We start from the raw sequence: 20344 nt of genomic DNA on the forward strand, positions 1-20344 counted from the left end.
CCCATGCGCAGTAGGCCCGCGTCCCATTGCTAGGCAACAGACGCCACTCTCCTTCGATATGTCAGTGGTCAGGTGCATCTGACCGGCGAAATCTGGTTTTGGCTTTGTGATTGGCTTCCTCTGACCATTCTTCTCGCTATTCCCTTGTGTACCTCATCTCGGCTGTTTTGCACTTACTATCTGCCTTCCTGTGTGCGCTCCACTGAACTGGTGACTAGTTGGGAGAACCGCGACCTGCACGCCTCACGCAGCCAAGCCCATACTTCCTTGCGGGGGTCCCTGGTAAATACGGTGTAATGTTATCTATTTTTGCTTATACAGACATTCTATTGTGGGGCACATTAAAAACAAAAAGTGCAACAGGCTGATGGTTGGAAACCTGCGTTCAGAACTGGATTGCACCTATTTCAGGTTTACAACAAACTTTTAAATGCTGTGCAAAATCTGGTCACCCGGAAGTGACATTGAATTGTCAAATTTGTTTGTTATAGCTTGTAACACTACGCATATGTTATTGCAAACAGGTGTTTTTCTTTATTTACTTAAGATTCAGGGCAATGTGTGGCCTTTTTAAAGATTAGTGGCTAATACATTGGGCTCAAGTTGCTCATAATAGGTTTAGAGCATCTGGGTCGGTGTTTTCTATTCTGAGGTACATTCTTATGCCGCTGCATGTACCTCAGAACAAAGGAAAATGGGCGCAAAGAATGTGCTGTAAGTATTCACACTAAAGAGAAATAAATGAGAACAACAAAATCAAAAAAGCTGTGTTACAACTCTGTCTGTTGTTTGTACCTAGCAGCAGTGCCTCATACCACCAGAGGTGCTGCTGTTCTGCTCCTGAACTCTGCAACATTTGTCTGATGCTAATTAGAACTGCACCTGTTGCACTGCTTTAAGTACCTGCCTCTAGCTGTGCTCTGAGCAGTTCATCCATTTGTTCCTGGCTGCTGCTAACCTGCTCCTGTGCTATTTGATATATACCTGCTGGACTGAACTTCTGTGTATGACCCCTGCCTGTACCTTGCCTGCTTGCCTGAGACCCCGAATCATTTGCCTGTACCTTGGACCACGCTATTCTGCCTGTTGCCCTGACCTTTTGGACAGACTTCTGGACCTCGCTAATTTGCTTGATCTCTGCCTGGCTATTTGGATTTGTTTGTCTGATCACTGCTTTATCCCTGGACTCTGTCTGCTTTCCTGGACAGCCTTGTGCCTTCTGGACTGGGGTAAAACTTATTATACTTGTTCCTGCCATTTTACTATACAGTCTCTTTTGGAACCTGTTATCCATGGATTTGAGTTATCTTTGTTAATATATTTACCTGAATAAAGATACTTTGCCTTACACTACTGTTGCTCTTCGTGAATGCACTGGGACTCATAACATGATGAACTGCCATACAATCTGGGCCTGCTGATTGCATGCCCTCTGCCTTAGTCCTGGAATTCCTAGTGTTTTTGCATTGAACTCTGTGTTTGGCTATTAGACATGTCAGTAAATCCACAATTACAAATCCTGCAAATGGACATTGTTCAGCTCCATTACCAAATCATACAGGTTTCCACTTTACTCCAAGAACTGCTTAAAACCCTTCCTGCTGCTGTGTTAAGTAGTTTCAACACTAATTCTGATTTTAAAGCAACAAATTCCTCTAATGAAAGCATGCAGACCGCAGAGAATCCTCCAAGAACTTTTTCTGACATTGGTGCTGCATCTATGGTAATGCCAGCGGTCCCTACCATTAGGGATTCTAAACGACCAAGCTACCTGCGTCCCCCTCTCACTGAGGAGGAACGATGGCGCAGAAGGATTGGTAAACTATGTCTCTACTGCGCCAGTGGGGAACATTTCTTACAAAGCTGTCCGCTCCGCAGATCACAACATTCTATGGAGCAGCCTTCAGTGTGCTCCTCTCCAGACCCTGGATTGTTCTGCACGTCACCTCCTGTTGCTTTACTTCAGCCTAATCTGCCAGTTCCGGTTGCAGCCTGTCCTGCGGTGCCAGTTCCAGTTGCCGCCTGTCCTGCGGTGAAAGTTCCAGTTGCCGCCTGTCCTGCGGTGCCAGTTCCAGTTGCCGCCTGTCCTGCGGTGTTAGTTCCAGTTGCCGCCTGCCCTGCGGTGTTAGTTCCAGTTGCCGCCTGTCCTGCGGTGCCAGTTCCAGTTGTCGCCTGTCCTTTGATGCCAGTTCCAGCTGCCGCCAGTCCTGAGTCTCCTGCCGCTGTGTCCGGTCCTGAGTCCGCTGTGTCCGGTCCTGAGTCCACTGTGTCCGGTCCTGAGTCCGCTGTGTCTGGTCCTGAGTCCGCTGTGTCCGGTCCTGAGTCCTCTGCCTCTACTCCCGGGTCTTCAGCCGCTGCCTCTACTCACGGGTCTTCAGCCGCTGCCTCTACTCCCGGGTCTTCAGCTGCTGCCTCCACTCCCTGGTCTTCAGCCGCTGCCTCTACTCCCGGGTCTTCAGCCGCTGCCTCTACTCCCGAGTCTTCAGCTCCAGAGGGAGCGCTGCCCTTACAGTCTGCTCCAGAGGGGGCGCTGCCCTTACAGTCTGCTCCAGAGGGGGCGCTGCCCTTACAGTCTGCTCCAGAGGGGGCGCTGCCCTTACAGTCTGCTCCAGAGAGGGCGCTGCCCTTACAGTCTGATCCAGAGAGGCCACTGCCCTTACAGTCTGATCCAGAGAGGCCACTGCCCTTACAGTCTGCTCCAGAGAGGGCGCTGCCCTTACAGTATGCTCCAGAGAGGGTGCTGCCCTTACAGTCTGCTCCAGAGAGGGCGCTGCCCTTACAGTCTGCTCCAGAGAGGGCGCTGTCCCTCCAGCCCGTTCCAGAGAGGGCTCTGTCCCTCCAGCCCGTTCCAGAGAGGGCCCTGTCCCTCCAGCCCGTTCCAGAGGGCCCTGTCCCTCCAGCCCGTTTTAGAGAGGGCCTTGTCCCTCCAGCCCCCTCCCGAGTTGCCTGTCCATGCGGTTCAGCCCGAGTTGCCTGTCCATGCGGTTCAGCCCAAGTTGCCTGTCCATGCGGTTCAGCCCGAGTTGCCTGTCCATGCGGTTCAGCCCGAGTTGCCTGTCCATGCGGTTCAGCCCGAGTTGCCTGTCCATGCGGTTCAACCCGAGTTTCCTGTCCATGCGGTTCAGCCCGCGTTTCCTGTCCATGCGGTTCAGCCCGCGTTTCCTGTCCATGCGGTTCAGCCCGAGTTTCCTGTCCATGCGGTTCAGCCCGAGTTTCCTGTCCATGCGGTTCAGCCCGAGTTTCCTGTCCATGCGGTTCAGCCCGAGTTGCCTGTCCATGCGGTTCAGCCCGAGTTGCCTGTCCATGCGGTTCAGCCTGAGTTACCACTTGGTGCTGTCTGCTCTGAGGCATCTCACAATGCTGTCTGCTCTGAGGCATCTCACAGTGCTGTCTGCTATGAGGCATCTCGCAGTGCTGTCTGCTATGAGGCATCTCACAGTGCTATCCAGTCAGAGTGCTGTGCCCAGTCTGGGCTTCCCGTCAAGTGTGCCCAACTTGCCGTCCCAGTTGGGGACTCCTGCTCTGCCGTTCCAGTTGATGACTCTCCAGAGACTGCTGCACAAGCTGGGTACTCTCCAGAGACTGCTATTGAGCCTGAATGCCCAAAAGCCTCTTCTGAGTCATCAGATCCTCCTCCAGTCTTCTTTGTTGGAGACATCAAACAGTTTGTTACAGTACTCAAACTTTCCATGAAACAGTTTCAAGAATGTCCAGATTATTTTGTTGACCAATTTAACCAAGTGGGTTCAATCATTATGTGTTTTAGAGGGGAGCCACAAACCTGGGCCTTCTCATTACTAAATTCCGATGACCCCATTATTCATAATACCATGGACTTTGTTAATGCTGTTTGTCAGAAGTACACTCCATCCATAGTCAAGTTATCTGATCACGATTTTTCTGTGCCCATTCCAGCCTGTGCGTCAGTTCCTGCACTTGTCCATAAGACCTCTATGAATGTGTCTTCCATCATACAGTCTAGGTTACCTAGGGAGAAGGTTAGCAAGAACGGGAAAAACCTTGCTTTGCCACTTCAGTCACATCAAACACCAACCTTGGTGACTGGCTTTTTGGGCATACTGCCATCTTCTAATAGAATAAAAGGCCCTATCCCGACCCTTGGCTGGGACTCAGACTCTGACAGTGAATTCGTTGAAGATACAAGAGACTTAGTGGACGAACTTACCAATTCTTTTGTTTTTGAGGAATTGGGTCTTCTCTGTACTCCTTTGGAGAAGAGCCCAATTGGATCTTCAGGAAGATCCCATAAAAAGAAAAAGAAGAGGAGGAATACCTGAAGGGAGCTTGTATGGAGTGTCTGGAATCCGCTCCTTAAAGGGGGGGCTATGTTACAACTCTGTCTGTTGTTTGTACCTAGCAGCAGTGCCTCATACCCCCAGAGGTGCTGCTGTTCTGCTCCTGAACTCTGCAACATGCCTGAAGGAGTTAATCTCCTTGTCTGATGCTAATTAGAACTGCACCTGTTGCACTGCTTTAAGTACCTGCCTCTACTGTGCTCTGAGCAGTTCATCCGTTTGTTCCTGGCTGCTGCTAACCTGCTCCTGTGCTATTTGATATATACCTGCTGGACTGAACTTCTGTGTATGACCCCTGCCTGTACCTTGGACCTTGCCTGAGACCCCGAATCATTATGAGGATGTCATAAAAGATCTTGGTCCACGCTATTCTACCTGTTGCCCTGACCATTTGGACAGACTTCTGGACCTCGCTAATTTGCTTGATCTCTGCCTGGCTATTTGGATTTGTTTGTCTGATCACTGCTTTATCCCTGGACTCTGTCTGCTTTCCTGGACAGCCTTGTGCCTTCTGGACTGGGGTAAAACTTATTATACTTGTTCCTGCCATTTTACTATACAGTCTTTTTTGGAACCTGTTATCCGTGGATTTGAGTTATCTTTGTTAATATATTTACCAGAATAAAGACACTTTGCCTTACACTACTGTTGCTCTTCGTGAATGCACTGGGATTCATAACAAGCTGTCGCTGAAAATGTTGATAAATCAGCTTAAAAATATACAACATTTTAATAACAATATTGGCCCTAAATGCTTCTGACTTCCAGTGCTTTGTTAAAACAACAAATTTTGGTTGTAATAAACATGAGCAGAAGATCAGCGGGGAGCTGGGGATCTGGAGGATGACAGCCAAAAGGGAGAGGTGGGAAAGTAAATAAACATTGTGGTTTGTAAGAATGTGAGGCACAGAACGGGGATATCTTTTGTAGAGCCTTTTCATTTCACACATCAATATTCCCCATTGTCACTTCTTTCACCCTATTTCTCCTGCTTCTATTTCCTTCCAAATTACCCCTATTTTTGATCCGATGTATAATTCTGCATGGACAAACTCTTCCACTACATCCCAAAACTAACTCTCTCCCTTATAATTTCCATATAAAACATATACACCTTGTATAAAGCTACAGAACCACAGCTAAGTGCACACTCAGAATCGCTGCTGGTGGTATTAATACTAATATCAATGTGGTGTACACAGATTGCTGCTCTTGAATTAACTGGATCACTAAAATATAGAACATAAAATAAATACAAGGAGTGCTGATTGTGTACACCTGCTAATAAAAAATCCAATAGATCTTTCTATGAATTAAAGCCTACACAACAATTTATTTGCCTATAAATAATGACCAATAAAAAATATTGTGAAATTGAAAATCATCATCATTTATTGATATCAAGTATGTGCTGACATAGTAGTTATACTCATCAAAACATAACTAAATAACTTGTACCATTATATAACTTCAGGGTAATGAATACAAATTGAAGCAGCAGCTCAGCCAGTGTCCAAAGGAGAACATCAAACCCTAACATTGGGGATTGTTAATGTAGACGATTATTTCGGAACATATTGTCCCTCATTCTGGATTACCCCGCAGGGAGTATATTATCCACAAATTTAAACAATAATCAGTAGCTCCGTGTAAAATCGGTCAATGGTAGCTGCCCAGCTCTGAGGCTAAAACCACGGAGAACTCCGTATAGACAGATAATTCTCCTATATACTACTCTCATTTGGATAAAAATCAGCATCCCTTAAGAATAAAGAAAACAGCTCAACAGTGTTTAAATAGTCAGTAGCCATAGCAAGAAACATTGTTATTATTGAATTAACATCAAGCTCATTGCTCATCCGTTCAAAGCGGCAATTGGCGCTGAGATATAAACGTTCAGTGAAGGCCCGGGTCTGAATATAACAGCTTCAATACAGTAATTGTCATGGTTTTTCACAAGCTTTTAACTAGGCAGCATCCAAATACGTGAATGAAAAAGTGGATAAAAAAAAATACAGAAAATTTCACTAAGCTTGGCTTGTCAATATATATAATTTTCTTAATGTTTAAAAAGCTCAAAAACTAGTAAATCCCATCTAAAATACTAGAATGTAAAAGAAAATGTGTATAAACATTGGGCCTGATTCATTAAGGAGAGTAAAGCCAAAAAATTATGTTTTCTCCTGGACAAAACTATGTTACCATGCAAGGGGTGCATATTAGTTTACTATTTTGCACATAAGTTAAATACTGGCTGTTTTTTCATCTAGCACACAAATACTTGATAGCTTTATTTTTACATTGAAATTTAAAGTTGATCTAGAACATGCCCTTCTCCAACTATAAATCTGTCCCTACATTTTAAATTTGTCTCACCCTCCAATAAAACATAGTTTTTCCAAGCTGCAAAGTTACTCATTTTTTTGCTTTACTTTCCTTAATAAATCAGGCCTATTGTGTTTTGAAAAAACAACAAACGCACACTATGGCTCATTTTATTTAAGTGTAACATTTGCACTAAACCATATCAGTAAATCACCAATTTGCTTTCATCTGTCCAGTTGGTAAGCTAGCTTCTCAAACATGAACTCCTAGAACTAGCGATTGAAGTCTTCACCTTTAGCAGCCGCAATTCTCGTAGAGCTAGTATTGCTCACAGGTATTCAGATGCTCCCAGAACTTCATGTTTGGAGACTATAGCGCAGATGGTAGGAGGAGTAACCGGAGTAACAGAGACAAATCTAGGAACAGTCCAAGTGTCAAGGGTCCGTAGCAAGCAAGTAAACAGGAGCAGGCCAAAGGTCGGGGCAGGTAGCAGGCAAGATAAATCTGAAATACAAGCAGAGGTCAGAGGCTATCAGCGAAGAAGCAGAGTGCAAAAACTTTCCCGAGGCCACAACAGAAATCAGTCCAAAAGAAAAGAGGATATTATAGGAAACCCCAGAGAAGGTCAGGAATATGTAACACAGAACTTATAACCAGCAAAGAGGCTAAGCCCTCCCTGCCTTATATACTGGACAGGGCCAGCTTGCCAGCGTTGCAGCAGTGGAGAAGCGTTCCAGCTGTTGCCTAGGCGACCAGGAAGCCCTGTCAGGCAGTCTGGACGAGGTCAGAGAGAGAGCAGCTGAGCCATCACGAGTAGCATGGCGGCTCGTGACACTAGTGAAAGATAGAGAATTAAATCAATGGGTCTGATTCATCACGGCAAGTATTTGTTGATTTTGTGTGTATTGCACGCAAAATCACTCTGCGCATGCCCAATAACAGGCCATAAGCAACTAAACTCAACAATGTTCAATGCATCCTGGTACACAGAGCACACTTACTACAGCCTATGATTTCTGTGAGGGAATGGGGCGGGAAAAGGCATTCAAAAAAATATTTGACGAGCCTGGTAGAGTCTCTAGCGCAGCCTCTGGGCTTCTTCGCCTAGGCCAAGGATCCTTAATAATGGGTCAATATGCCATCCAATTCCGTACCCTAGCTTCGGAGCTCCGTGGAATGAGGAGGCACTAACAGCTACCTTCTGGCAGGGGTTAACCGATTGGATAAAAGATGAACTAGCTGTGAGGGAACTTAATTGCAACTTTGGATGCACTCATCACCCTCTGTAATCAAACTGATATCGGCTTCAGAGAGAGGAATCTTGAGAGGGAGGTCTCCACGTGTTCTATTCCTCGTTTGGCGCCCAGGTTCCAAGTTCCCATTACACCCATTGAGGAACCCATGCAGCTGGGTCAAAAGGCTTACTCCAGAGTAACAGGAAAGACGTTTTAAAAATAACTTATGTCTCTACTTTGGCAAACCCGGACATGTTCTCAATTTCTGTCCGAAATGCACAGGAAACGAGAGAGCCTAACTGGTTCTGGAGAAGCCAGGTTAGGTACATCTGAAATCTGTCCGCATGATACTAATTTTTCTACTGAAGTTACCCTCTGTCTCTCTGATCGCCAAGTTCCTCTCTCGGCGCCTATTGACTCTGGAGGGGCTGGGAATTTCATGTCTGCGGATACTGCTAATAAGCTCTCCGTGATTACAGTCCCTATTCTCCAACCCATTGCTATCACCGCCATTGATGGCAGCAAGATTATAGGAGGTTCTATTAAGATTCGCACTGCGCTCCTGATTCTGAAAGTTGGGGCTCTACATACAGAATCCATCTCCTTCCTGGTAATCCCTAAGGCTGTCAATCCTCTGGTGTTAGGTCTCCCCTGGCTTGAGTCCCACTCTCCGGTTCTGGATTGGAAATCAGCCCAAGTACTATCATGGGGTTCCACATGTCACTCCCGATGTCTTCAAAAGGTCCTTCCGCTTAGCCACTCTCTATGTTCTAACACTTCCACTCTGGATATTTCGGTTCAATATGCCATCTTCGCGGATGTGTTTTGTGATCAAGAAGCTTCCAAGCTACCTCCTCACCGTCCATGGGATTTTGCCATAGAATTGTTATCTGGAAAGTGTCCTCCATGGGGTCGTATATATCCTCTTTCCTTGCCTGAATCACAGAATATGTCAACCTATATTGAAGATAATCTGAAGAGAGGTTTCATTCGAAAATCAACTTCCCCTGCAGGTACCAGGTTGTTTTTCGTTAAAAAAAAGATGGGGGTCTTTGCCCCTGCATCAATTATCGGGGTTTGAATGCAATTACTATAAAAAACAGGTACCCCTTACCTCTCATCTCTGAATTCTTCGATAGAATTAAAGAAGCTTCTGTGTTTACGAAACTAGACCTTTGAGGCGCCTATAATTTAATTTGAATCAAGAAAGTGAACGCAAGGAAGACGGCCTTTAATATGCATGATGGTCACTTTGATGCGTAATGCCCCAGCAAATGTTCCAACACTTCATGAACGAGATCTTCCAAGATCTACTTTATCACTCTGCAGATCTATTTAGATGACATCCTTATCTTTTCCTCTGACCTAAAAACCCACCGTGAACATGTTTCTACTGTCCTGAGGCAACTGCGGAAGAATCAATTATTCTGCAAGTTAGAAAAATGTATTTTCGAATCCCATCAGCTTCCTTTCCTGGGTTATATTATTTCCAGTTCAGGACTCCAAATGGATCCAGAGAAACTCAAGGCTATCCTGGACTGGCCTCAGCCTTGTGGCCTAAAAGCAACCCAAAGACTTTTAGGATTTACCTATTATTATAGACAGTTTATTCAGGGATTCTCATCTCTAGTAGCTCCTATCACAGCCTTGACCAAACGACCCGCTTGGCCAAACCTGGCCAAGGTTTGGCCACGTGAAGCAGTGGAAGCCTTTCTACAGCTTAAAAAGGCCTTTACCTCTGCCCCTGTTCTTCAACAACCAGATACTTCTCTGCCTTTTATTCTGGAGGTAGATGCCTTTTCTGTTGGGGTCGGGGCTGTCTGGTCCCAGGGATCTTCTACTGGAAGACTCTTTCCCTGTGGATTTTTCTCCCGGAAGAATTACGGAATAGGTGCTTGCTATGAAACTGGCCTTAGAGGAGTGCAGATATATACTGGAAGGAGCTTCCTTTCCTATAACTATTTTTACCGACCATAAGAACCTGCTATACCTCCTTCTAGTTGTTTAAACCATGACAAGCAAGATGGTCTCTTTTTTTTCTCTCGTTTTGATATTCAGATCACTTTTAGACCAGAAGCTAAGAATACCAAGGCAGATGCTCTCTCGCGTTCCAACGATCAAGAAAATCCAGATAATTTAAAACCCATTGTTGATCCTAAATGTATTCTGGCAACTACATCCACCAGCCAAGCTATTCCCAGGAGGAAAACCTTTGTGTCTCTTCATCTTTGGAACAACCTTTTTAAATGGGTTCACGCCTCACGTTATGCTGGTCACACTGGCATCAAAAAACCCAAGAACTCATCCTCCGCAACTATTGGTGACCAACCTTACTCTCGGATGTTCGACTATATGTCTCTTCCTGCATCATCTGTATACAGAGTAAAACTCCCAAACAAGGCCCGTACGGGTTCCTTCACTCCCTTCTTTTGCCTGATCGTCCTTGGAGCCATTTGTCTTTGAACTTTATTATTGACCTTCCATTATCCAAAGGATATTCTGTGGTTTGGGTAGTCACAGACCGTCTCTCACAAGCAGCCCATTTTGTGCCTCTAATAGCTCTTCCATCAGCATCTTCAATAGCCCAACTCTTCATTAAAGAGATTTTACGGTTGCATGGCTGTCCTAATGAGATTGTTTCAGACCGTGATACTCAATTCGTGGCCAAATTCTGGAGAGCCTTCTGTCATCTCTGTAAAAATTAAGCTAAGCTTCTCAGCTTACCGCCCTCAGACCAACGGTCTAACTGAAAGAACAAATCAAGAATTGGAGAAATTCCTAAGATGTTATGTATCACCAGCACATGATAATTGTGTCGACTTATTACCATGGGCCGAATTCGATCACAACAATCTATCTCCCGAATCAACTTCAATGTCACCCTTTTTCCCCCTCCAGGGCTTCCACCCACGACTCCCTCCATTTGCTGATCTCCTATGTTCTGGAGTTCCTGTTGTAGATATCTTATTTCAAGGGTTAGATTTACTAAGCTGCGGGTTTGAAAATGTGGGGATGTTGCCTATAGCAACCAATCAGGTTCCAGCTGTCATTTTATAGAAGGTACTAAATAAATGAAAGCTAGAATCTGATTGGTTGCTATAGGCAACATCCCCACTTTTTCAAACCCGCAGCTTAGTAAATCTAGCCCCAAGACTGTTCCTCTCGCTGGGCACGACTTAAACAAAATCTATCTAAAGCCTCCCTTTTCAGTAAAAAAAAAATTGACAGGAGGCGGCAGCCTGCACCTCTCCTTCAATCGGGAGATATGGTATGGTTGTCCAGACGAAATCTTCGACTACAAGCGCCCTTTAGAAAGTTCTCTCCCATACAAGATTTCGGAGGTTATCAACCCTGTAGCATATGGACTTGAACTTCCACCTACTTTAAAGATTCCTAATGTATTCCATATCTCCCGAATGAAGCCCGTGGTCATCAATAAGTTTACCTTTTTTAGAAAAAAACCTTCTTCCATCTCTGTACATAATCAGGAATTCGAAGTCAAAGAGATTATTAAATCTCGCATTTCCAAAGGAACTCTGCAATTTTTGGTTGATTGGAAAGGCTACGGTCCGAAGGATCGTTCTTGGATTCCGGCTCGGGATATTCACGCACCCCTTCTTCTAAATAGTTCCACAACAGATTTACCGATAAGCCATTTAGGGTGTGGAGTCCACCCCTAAAAAGGAGGGGTACTGTAAAACTCACCTGCTCCACGATACTCAGGCAGCCGGCCGCCTGTCACTTCCGGGCTGCGGCAGCACCAGTCATGTGACCCCCGCAGGGAATTCAAAACTTAGCCTGTCCTCTGTATTAAAATCGCGCTCTGACACAAGCCCTGTGTCAGAGCAACTGGTTACACTCCTGGCTCCGTGTTTCTTCCTGTGTTCCTCCATGTATCTTCTGTGACTTCCTAGTGTACCAGAACAGGTTTGAACAGACTTCTCTATTGGATCTTCCTTTGGCGTGACAGACATCTGCTAATGTGTACCAGACCAGGCTTGGCCCTCATTACTCTATTGGATCATCCTTTGGCGTGACAGACATCTGCTATTGTGTACCAGACACGGCTGTACCTTACCTACCCTCAGAGGAATCTCTGCAGTACATCAGACTATGGCCACAGGTACCTTTCCAGTATTATTTTGCTGCTTGCCTATCAATCCTCACGATTGTAAGCTTAAGTAGGGGCAGCGACCTGCAGTTTCTCAGCAGCCAAACCCATCCAGCCTTGCGGCAGTTCTTGGTGAAGACCTGAGAGGCTATTAGACTCTGCGCCCTGCTGAGTTGGTGCCAATACTGACTGAGGGACTCCCCTGAGCATAAGACAGTTACTTGTTTTTGTACCGCATCTCTTGCTCCAGCTATAGGGCTAATCTAAGTCCTAAGTACTAACCTCATATGCATGCTTTAACATGTATTTGCAAACAAGATCAACTGTAAAGATTTATTTTATGTTTAGTAGACATTAAGATCATCCTAATGTATTTTGTGGAGTAAAAAAATCATATTAAATGAATTATTTTTTTAAACTGTTTTGTCATTAATGCTTATATTACTAAGAGGTGATACTAATTCAATAGTTTTTTTTTCTGTGTGTTCTTATGCGCATTTATATTCCACTTAGACATTTGACATTTCCTGCAGTGTCTTCTGTAGCAAATCAGAGCAGACCTACACCTGAATTCATCAGCGCACGTATCTTCAAATCCGTTCTTTGTTGCATTTGGGAGTAAGCAGAGCCAATTTACATGTGTGTTAAAACAAACACACGCAGTTCTCAATATGTGTGCTTTGATGATTCAGGCCCAATATCTGGTTGTTTGCTATGATTTGGTGAAAAATTTGCATCTTACTGCAAGGTTAACAAATGAGGTTGACTGAATCCAGATGGGGAAAAATACTCTTAAAGGCTAGTGCCATTTAAAAAAAAAAATCTGGTGACTGGATTAAGAGATAAAACTTTGTGGGCAGGCCTAGGGCAGCCGGTTTTATGTGTACTTTGGTGGCATGCAACAGTAGCACATAATTCCTTAGTAGTTTAAAGGGAAACATATATACAATTAATCCTATTTATAAGTGAGATTTATTTCTACAAATAAAAAAATTAGAGGAAAAGCGCTGGTTAAACTGTAACAATTTAATCAAATATACTGGCCGCCTAGCTCCTCCATAGAATGTGATGAACCATCCGTGATGGGTTATGTTAAGAATACGTGAATAAAATAGCCGATAAACTCGGACATCCAGGTGCTTGTATCATGCTGGTAAATAGATTTACTTAGCTTTAGCAGCCTTCCAGAGTTGACACTTTGGTATAAAACATTCAGTGACTCCGTGGGAAGGAGATAATTCAATAGTCCAGCGCACAATACCCCCCCCCCCCCCCCGGGGTAAGGCAGGGCGTGGACAGCTGATGGTAGAGCAGCCACACTGACGCGTTTCTCCGTGTAATCCGGCTTTGTCAGAGGAATCTAGCTAGGCGGCCAGTATATTTGATTGCTGGACAAGCAGGTTTTTACCTATTCAATTTGTCTATAGGTTCCTTTAATTAGGAATATGAATGGTAATTGCTAACTGACCTGTTTTATAATACCGGCATACCGATAACCGTTACCTCACCCCACGTGTAAGAACCTATACCAACTTTTATTCTAGTCGGCTAATGAACACGCTCACTAGCGTTTCATCGGACCAACGCCTTTGTTTGATCATTTTTTGATTTTCTCTCGTATGAGAATTCTTTATCATGCCTGTCATGATTCATGCTTTTATACAGTTAAAGTGTATTTACCCCGTATGGGAGTTTTTGATGTTTTCTACCCACCTGTTTGACCGATTTGATCTGATGGTCCGGACCATAGTTTGTTAAAAATTTATATGTTATGATTCTGAGTAATTCAAGTTACTCTATACACTGGTGCACCAGTTTATTCAATCTTATTGTGTCAATCTACTGGTGGTGATATTCCTAATTTATTGGATTAGTAACCAGCGTATCCATGCTAGTCAGTTGTGTTTTTATGCTAATGCCTTATAGGCTATAAATTGTTTATACTAATTAAATCGTTACAGTTTAACCAGTGCTTTTCCTCTAATTTTTTTATTTATTGTCGTGTTAGAATCAGATATCTGACTAGAGGCAGCAGCGGTTAACTGTGTATATTGCCAATAATTTTAGATTACCTAGCGCCCGTTATTATTATTTTTTTTTCTAGAAATGTTTAACTATAATATTTTAATTAATGATTATTTACAGAAAACCATACGGAACATTTGCATCTATTAATAGTGCATCCTCTAATGGAACATTTACCATAAAAAGTGGTACAATATTTGCTTGACAGTGCATAGCAATAGATCCAGAACAAACAATCTCTGAGAGATGGAAGCATTTTTACTTAGCAAGAAGCACCATATATTTCAGATGTTCTGTAGTCAGTTCATAATGCCTCTTTTGGTTTTTAGAACGGCCGGATGTACATTCTGCATTGGCTGTCTATTACTTCCAGGCAGCTGCTGGTATAGAACCTACGTCATGCTCAATCTATGCAACAGAGGGAGCCAGCAAGGGTATGTTTGGCCCCATACTTGAAAATTTACAAGGTAAGTAAAATGCGTGTTTATTTCATCCAGTGTAGCCCCTTCATTGTCAGAAGTTTAGGGAATATTGCTATCCAAAGTGCCAGACGATTTTTAGGTATGTTGCTGTACAAGATCAATTTAGGTATCATGCATATAGAATAAATTCATCTTTTTTTGATAAACCACTTGATCTGAATTTTGCAGAGAAGTCATGAAATCCAGGAAAAAAAATATTTTCTCATGATATTAACCTCTGTGACCAATTGAATAATGTATTTTAAACGGGCTTTCATTTCATATCCTGTTGGCAACCAATATTTTTAAACTTGATTGTTTTTACATTTATTTAGTGATACTCTCTTAATGCTTGCTAGTGTAGGAGGTGTCAAAAAAATATAAGAAACACATAAATAGCCACGTATACATTACAACTGCACTGCTGTCCCACATAGTATTTAGGATCCTTGGCCTAAGATGTACGCTCAGAGGCCCTTAAAATGAATATCAGCAATCCAAGATAAACATTTTATTACGAATGTATATATATTTGTATAACCAGTCTGACCAATTGGATGTATGTAGCCTCAAAATCATGATGCGCAATAATAATTGAACATAAACTGACTGGATCATTTTTGTGCATTGTTGACAAATGTGATTGGGAGATGAACATGTGTGCTTGTACAGTCACTTTCTGACCACACAAGTTTCAAAGCGTTCCAGTAATCACTGCATCACCATGTAGGGGGCCCCCAGCATAAATTTCTAACCAGGTAAGCCAGCAAGACACAATGTCCCATTTCGTCACTGATTAGTTTACAAGAAGGGCTGTGAATCCCTCCAAATCATTCATTGAGGAGGGAATATTAAGATTTAGTGATAAATTTACGTGTAGCATTTTTAATGTTAACACTTTGTATATGTATCTGTAATCCTATACAGTGATATATTGTTTTAATAGCCTACTAGCATATGTTTCGAGTACTATTTGTGCCTCTTATTTTAACTGTATTACATACGTTCCTTTATAGTTCAATATCTGTATCTTAACAACAATGGTACTCTCTGAGCTGCCTTACGATGCAACATATACACTAAACATTGTATTATTTACAGTTGTGGGCAAAAAATATTTCCACCCTTGCAGTTTTTTCTGGTATTATATAATTTGAAATTAAAAAATATTTTGGTATCCTCACATGTATTTCTTTTGGTTGCAGTGGAATAAAACACAAAAAGCAGAAATATTAATATTATCACAGTTTATTCCACACAGACATCTTTTAATGGAATAGACAAAATTATTAGTTATTAAGTAGTTAGAAATAATTAGAATTCAAGCGATTCTCCTTCACTACTTACCTGTGATGAGTTGCAGGTGTCTGCAATATAAAAATCACTAAATGAGACTGAATAGAGAAAATTACTCGCGCTCCTCTTTTGTGTCATTGTGTGTACTGCAGAGCATGGAGAAAAGAAAGAAAGCCTGAGAATTACCTGAGGCGGTCAGAAAGAAGAATGTAGCCAAGCATGGACAACCTCAAGGCTACAAATCAATCTCAACAGACCTTGACGTTCCTGTTTCCACTGTATGTAAAGTTATTAGAAGGTTTAAGGCCTATGGCACTTTAGCCAACCTCCTTGGAAAGAGAGAACTTGATCGAAGATTGCAATGCAGGGTTGTTTGAATAGTAGAGAAAGCCCCTCAATCAACTGCTAATGGATTCAACCGGAACTTCAGACACAAGGAACGACTATTTCAGTTTGCACCATTCTATACCAACTTAATGAAATGGGGTATATGGTAGGAGGCCCCCCACTGCTGGGAGAATGAGAGACATAAGAAAATCCAAATGGAGATTGTTAAAACACACAAAAATGAGCCAAATTCTTCACTGAGAATTTCCTGTGGACAGATTAGACCAAATTACAAGTTTTTGATACATCATTCCTACATTTACACAAAGTAACATGAAAGGAACATCTTTCCATACAGGAGGTTCAGTAATGTCCTGTATTTTCTGCATCTGGCACTGCATGCCTTGAACATGGCCCAAACTGCCAGTAGAGAGCTGCTGAAAGCTCATCCATGGCATTAGGAAGCAGTTGATTGCAGTTATTTTGATCAAAGGCTGTGGTACCAAATAATAACTATAGGGTGTTTATAATTTGTCAATGTCATTTACATTTTTTCAAAGAGGTGCAGGTCGTGACCCTCCCAGTTAGCTACCAGCGAGGTATAAGTGAACTAGCATAGTCGTACAATCCAAAGGTCAAACAGAGCGGGCAAATCAGGTACCGAAGGAGTAGGCAGGAGAAGCGTCAGAAAGCCAAAGGTCAAAACTAGGGAATCAGAATGGGTCCAGAGGGAGCTCCGAAAGAGTAGTCAGGCAGAATCGGGGTCAAAATACAATATAACTGGTATGCTCAGTAAACAAACAAGTGCTGGAGTCTAGGGATCTAGATACTTTGGCACCATAGTGGTACCACAGCCAGGTACATACTGACTGCCTTTCATTGGTGGACGTGGGATCGGCGTTCAGCTGTTCTGACCGCCGACAGGAAGTGTGGCTGGCGGAAGCGATGTTTGGGCGCATGCACCGGAACTTTCGGCCAAGAACCAAAAGTAGTGTCCCGTTGCCTGGCAACAGGATGCCCAGGCAGCAGGGAAGGCGACCATCCCTGGCACCTAGCGTAAGTGCGAGGATGGCACCTGACAGTCACATTTACAACAGTAAAGCACAAACACAGTTTTATGATGTCATATTTTTTGCTGTTCATTTAGGCGCAAACTGTAGGGGTGCAAAATGTGGCACCTTCTGATAGAAGGTGCTGGCCAACTCAGGGGTGTTCATTGATGAGTGTGGACTTGGTGCATAAATGTGCCTACTTGGGCACCCACATGTAATAACAAGATTTTATTGGACTAGATTATTGTATGAGATAAAAGGGTATAAAATGAACATTTGATAGTGTTCAATGTTTTCCAGAAAGGTGCAGAACATTTCCTCTCTGAAAAACTACTTGATTTTTAAAACTCTTCTGCCGTGTTAGAGATTATGCCTCACGTGTTTGCGTGGGTTTCCACCGGGTGCTCCGGTTTCCTCCCACACTCCAAACACATCCTAGCAGGTTAACTGGCTCTTATCAGATGCACTGCTCTGGCTTTTATGGTAAATATGGCCAAAATACATCCCTTATGGCTGTGAAAAACATCCACAAGAGATGCTAATTAATGTGGCAAAAATGTGTATAATATTATAGAACCCATGCGCTTCACTCATGATGCCCTTTAAAGTGGACTAGTCATCAGACCTGATGTTAGGGTTTTTTTTTTGTTTTTTTTACTCTACTAGTGTCTTGGCCATTATGTAATTAGTAAATACAAAAATGCTTTCTTCTAAGCAAAAGCCCCCACCCTCAAAGAACTAACAAACTGTTTTTCTTTGTTTACTATATAGTTCCCACGTCACAATTTAGTAAAACAGGACAATGCTGCAGGAGTCTCTCTCCCTGACAATGACAATAGTAGAAAGAGAAACTGATCAACTATTGGCCAAGTTTTACATACATCTCTCAAAATTGGCTTTTTCTTTTAAACCAGCACATACTTCATTGAAGATAAAGCCTAGCTATTGTGACACACATGGGATTGAGCTGTATTATGCACCAGAGATAGACACGAAGTTGCTGATGTGGGACTATAAGTCCCAGCGTCCTGCTTTGAAATATAGTTCCACAACAACAGCTAGAAAAATCGAAGGTTATTTGGAGCATGCTTGGAAGACACAACCCACCGCCTTGAGACAAGGTACAAACACGCATGTGCTCTCCGTCTTTCCTGCGTCACTGCCTTTTGTCATCCCTGCCTCCTCCACCTCTCTCCCGCCGTCCACGCCTAGACAGCAGCAACAGCATCAGCGGCCGCTAATGCGCCTGCGCGTCCTGCCGGCCCCGCCCTCCTTCTCTCTGCCTCCCCTGCAGCCGGCCGGTCGCTCCCTCCTCCCCTACAGCGGTTGATATGACGTCACCGCGCTGCTGATCTCCGTTTCGTTGACAGCGCGGCGGCGGCTGCCCAGAGTGCCCGGCGGAAGGGACGGTCAGGAGAGGAAGACGCGGGATACCGACTCGGGTGGTCCGTGGAGGAGGAGGGTCCAGCGCTTGTTGACAATAAAACACCCCCCTGAAAAAAATCATTATCAAGGGCCTTCGTTCGCGCCTCATCACCCTTCGTGCCCAACCCTTAGTCTCCATTTTTCACACACTTGTTTTTCTACGTGACTTATTCTTCCCGGGCAGCAGCTTCCCCCGCCCTTCCAAAGACCTTCCTCGGGAGTAGCCGGCCTCGGAGCGGCCATCACCGTCGCCGCACTGTGTGCTCGGATGAATCCCCCGGTAAGTACCGAGCCGCGCCGTGTAACGTGCATTGTGACGGTGAAGGACAGAGGCGGGGAGGCAAGGCCTGGTCGTGGCGATGTGGCTGCAGCTGCCACCGCCTCCTCCTTCATCTTCTCTCTCTGCCTCTCAAAATGGCGGACAGCCGTTACTGCTTACACACCGCAGGGGGCTGCTGGGAAGGAGGCTCGGGGGGCACCTCGCTCCCTTTGGGGGGGAAGATGCTGGGGCGAGGCAGTGCCTGGGTTCAGTTCATGAGCTGGGGTGTGGAGAGCTCCTGCATCGCAGATCCCCCTGCACATCCTGATTGTGATACCCTTCCAAAACAAGCTGACTATGACAGCACTCTGTGGGCAGTAGGATTGTCTTGTACTATGGGGTTGATCATCACTTTAACCTCCCTGGTCCTCTAACTGCTGCATGACAGCAGATTATTGCCTGTTGTATCCCTTATAATTCTAATAATCTGCAGCAGATGTGTTGAAGTTTTATGGGGGCCTTGTATCCTTTTCCTCCTTTCTCATAAAGCATATGGTACATTGAGGTAATTGCTCAGGTAGAAGAATGGATTTTGTCATGCCTAATTGCAGGTTATGTAAAGATGTTTTGCTGTCATTTGTATTTAGGTATTGTGGCTGATGGGCAGAATAGTGGTATTTTAGTAAGCTAAATGTTTCTTATTCTCCTCCATCATATGTTGTGTAATGTAAGTGATTGGTGTATATAGCCATGCAACATGACATGACATTGCTTAATGACTAATCTGCAGTAGTTCATTTTTTGCTAAGGTAAGCCTTACAGTAGGTTATCTTTTCGCACAGCCCTTTCAACTATTGTAATAACAATGAAGACATAAGCCATGATTCATACATATTTTTTTAATTATTTGTATAGGGCAGTAAATCTTCATATCTTTTAACTAGTTTAACAAAGCATATCAGGTTTTGCACAAACCCTCCCCAGAAATAAACAGATATGGTGTTGGGCCATTGCAAACATTCCAGAGGATACTGTAAATTGCAAGTTAGTAGCTGAAGTGACAAAATTGGGCATCTAATAGCTGGAGAACCTGACCTGGGCTTCCTTGAAAATGATTGTGAAAAGGCTACACCTATATCATAAAGACCCATTATCGGTTGTCCTCTGCAGTGCTTGTATATGTATGCATTTTCTGACAGTGTCTCTTATGCGGTGTTATAATCCAGCAAAATGCGGTGGATCTAAACATTCAATGTAGTAGGGTGACTTGCAGTATTCCAGACTGTTGCATGTATTGGAGGTGAAATTGTCAGAGGCGGGGAGTGGGAGATGGCTGAATCACTGCTAGGTGTGTGTTGTGCACACCCTTGTTTTAAACCCTTGTTATACCACCTCTTCATGAAGATGATGCTGGGGTACTACCCTGTTTATATACAGAGCAGCGATGAATTCTTATTCAGTATATTGGCTGGCAATTGTGGTTAGGGGGGGAACATTTTGTTTTTCCAAGCT

The 20344-nt window shown here is 43.7% G+C and overlaps 1 protein-coding gene across 1 annotated transcript in view; it reads left to right on the top strand.

Annotated features, from left to right (window-relative positions):
* Positions 1-18432: 18432 nt before the first annotated feature.
* PAFAH1B1 (platelet activating factor acetylhydrolase 1b regulatory subunit 1) overlaps positions 18433-20344 on the top strand; it is a 47913-nt gene continuing 46001 nt past the window's right edge. Inside the window, exon 1 of the mRNA XM_075196764.1 lies at positions 18433-18853. The gene's annotated coding sequence lies outside the window, so the exon portion shown is untranslated. The remainder of the gene's footprint in view (positions 18854-20344) is intronic.

This window comes from Mixophyes fleayi, chromosome 2 (assembly GCF_038048845.1).
Source record: "Mixophyes fleayi isolate aMixFle1 chromosome 2, aMixFle1.hap1, whole genome shotgun sequence".
Lineage (NCBI taxonomy): Eukaryota > Metazoa > Chordata > Amphibia > Anura > Limnodynastidae > Mixophyes > Mixophyes fleayi.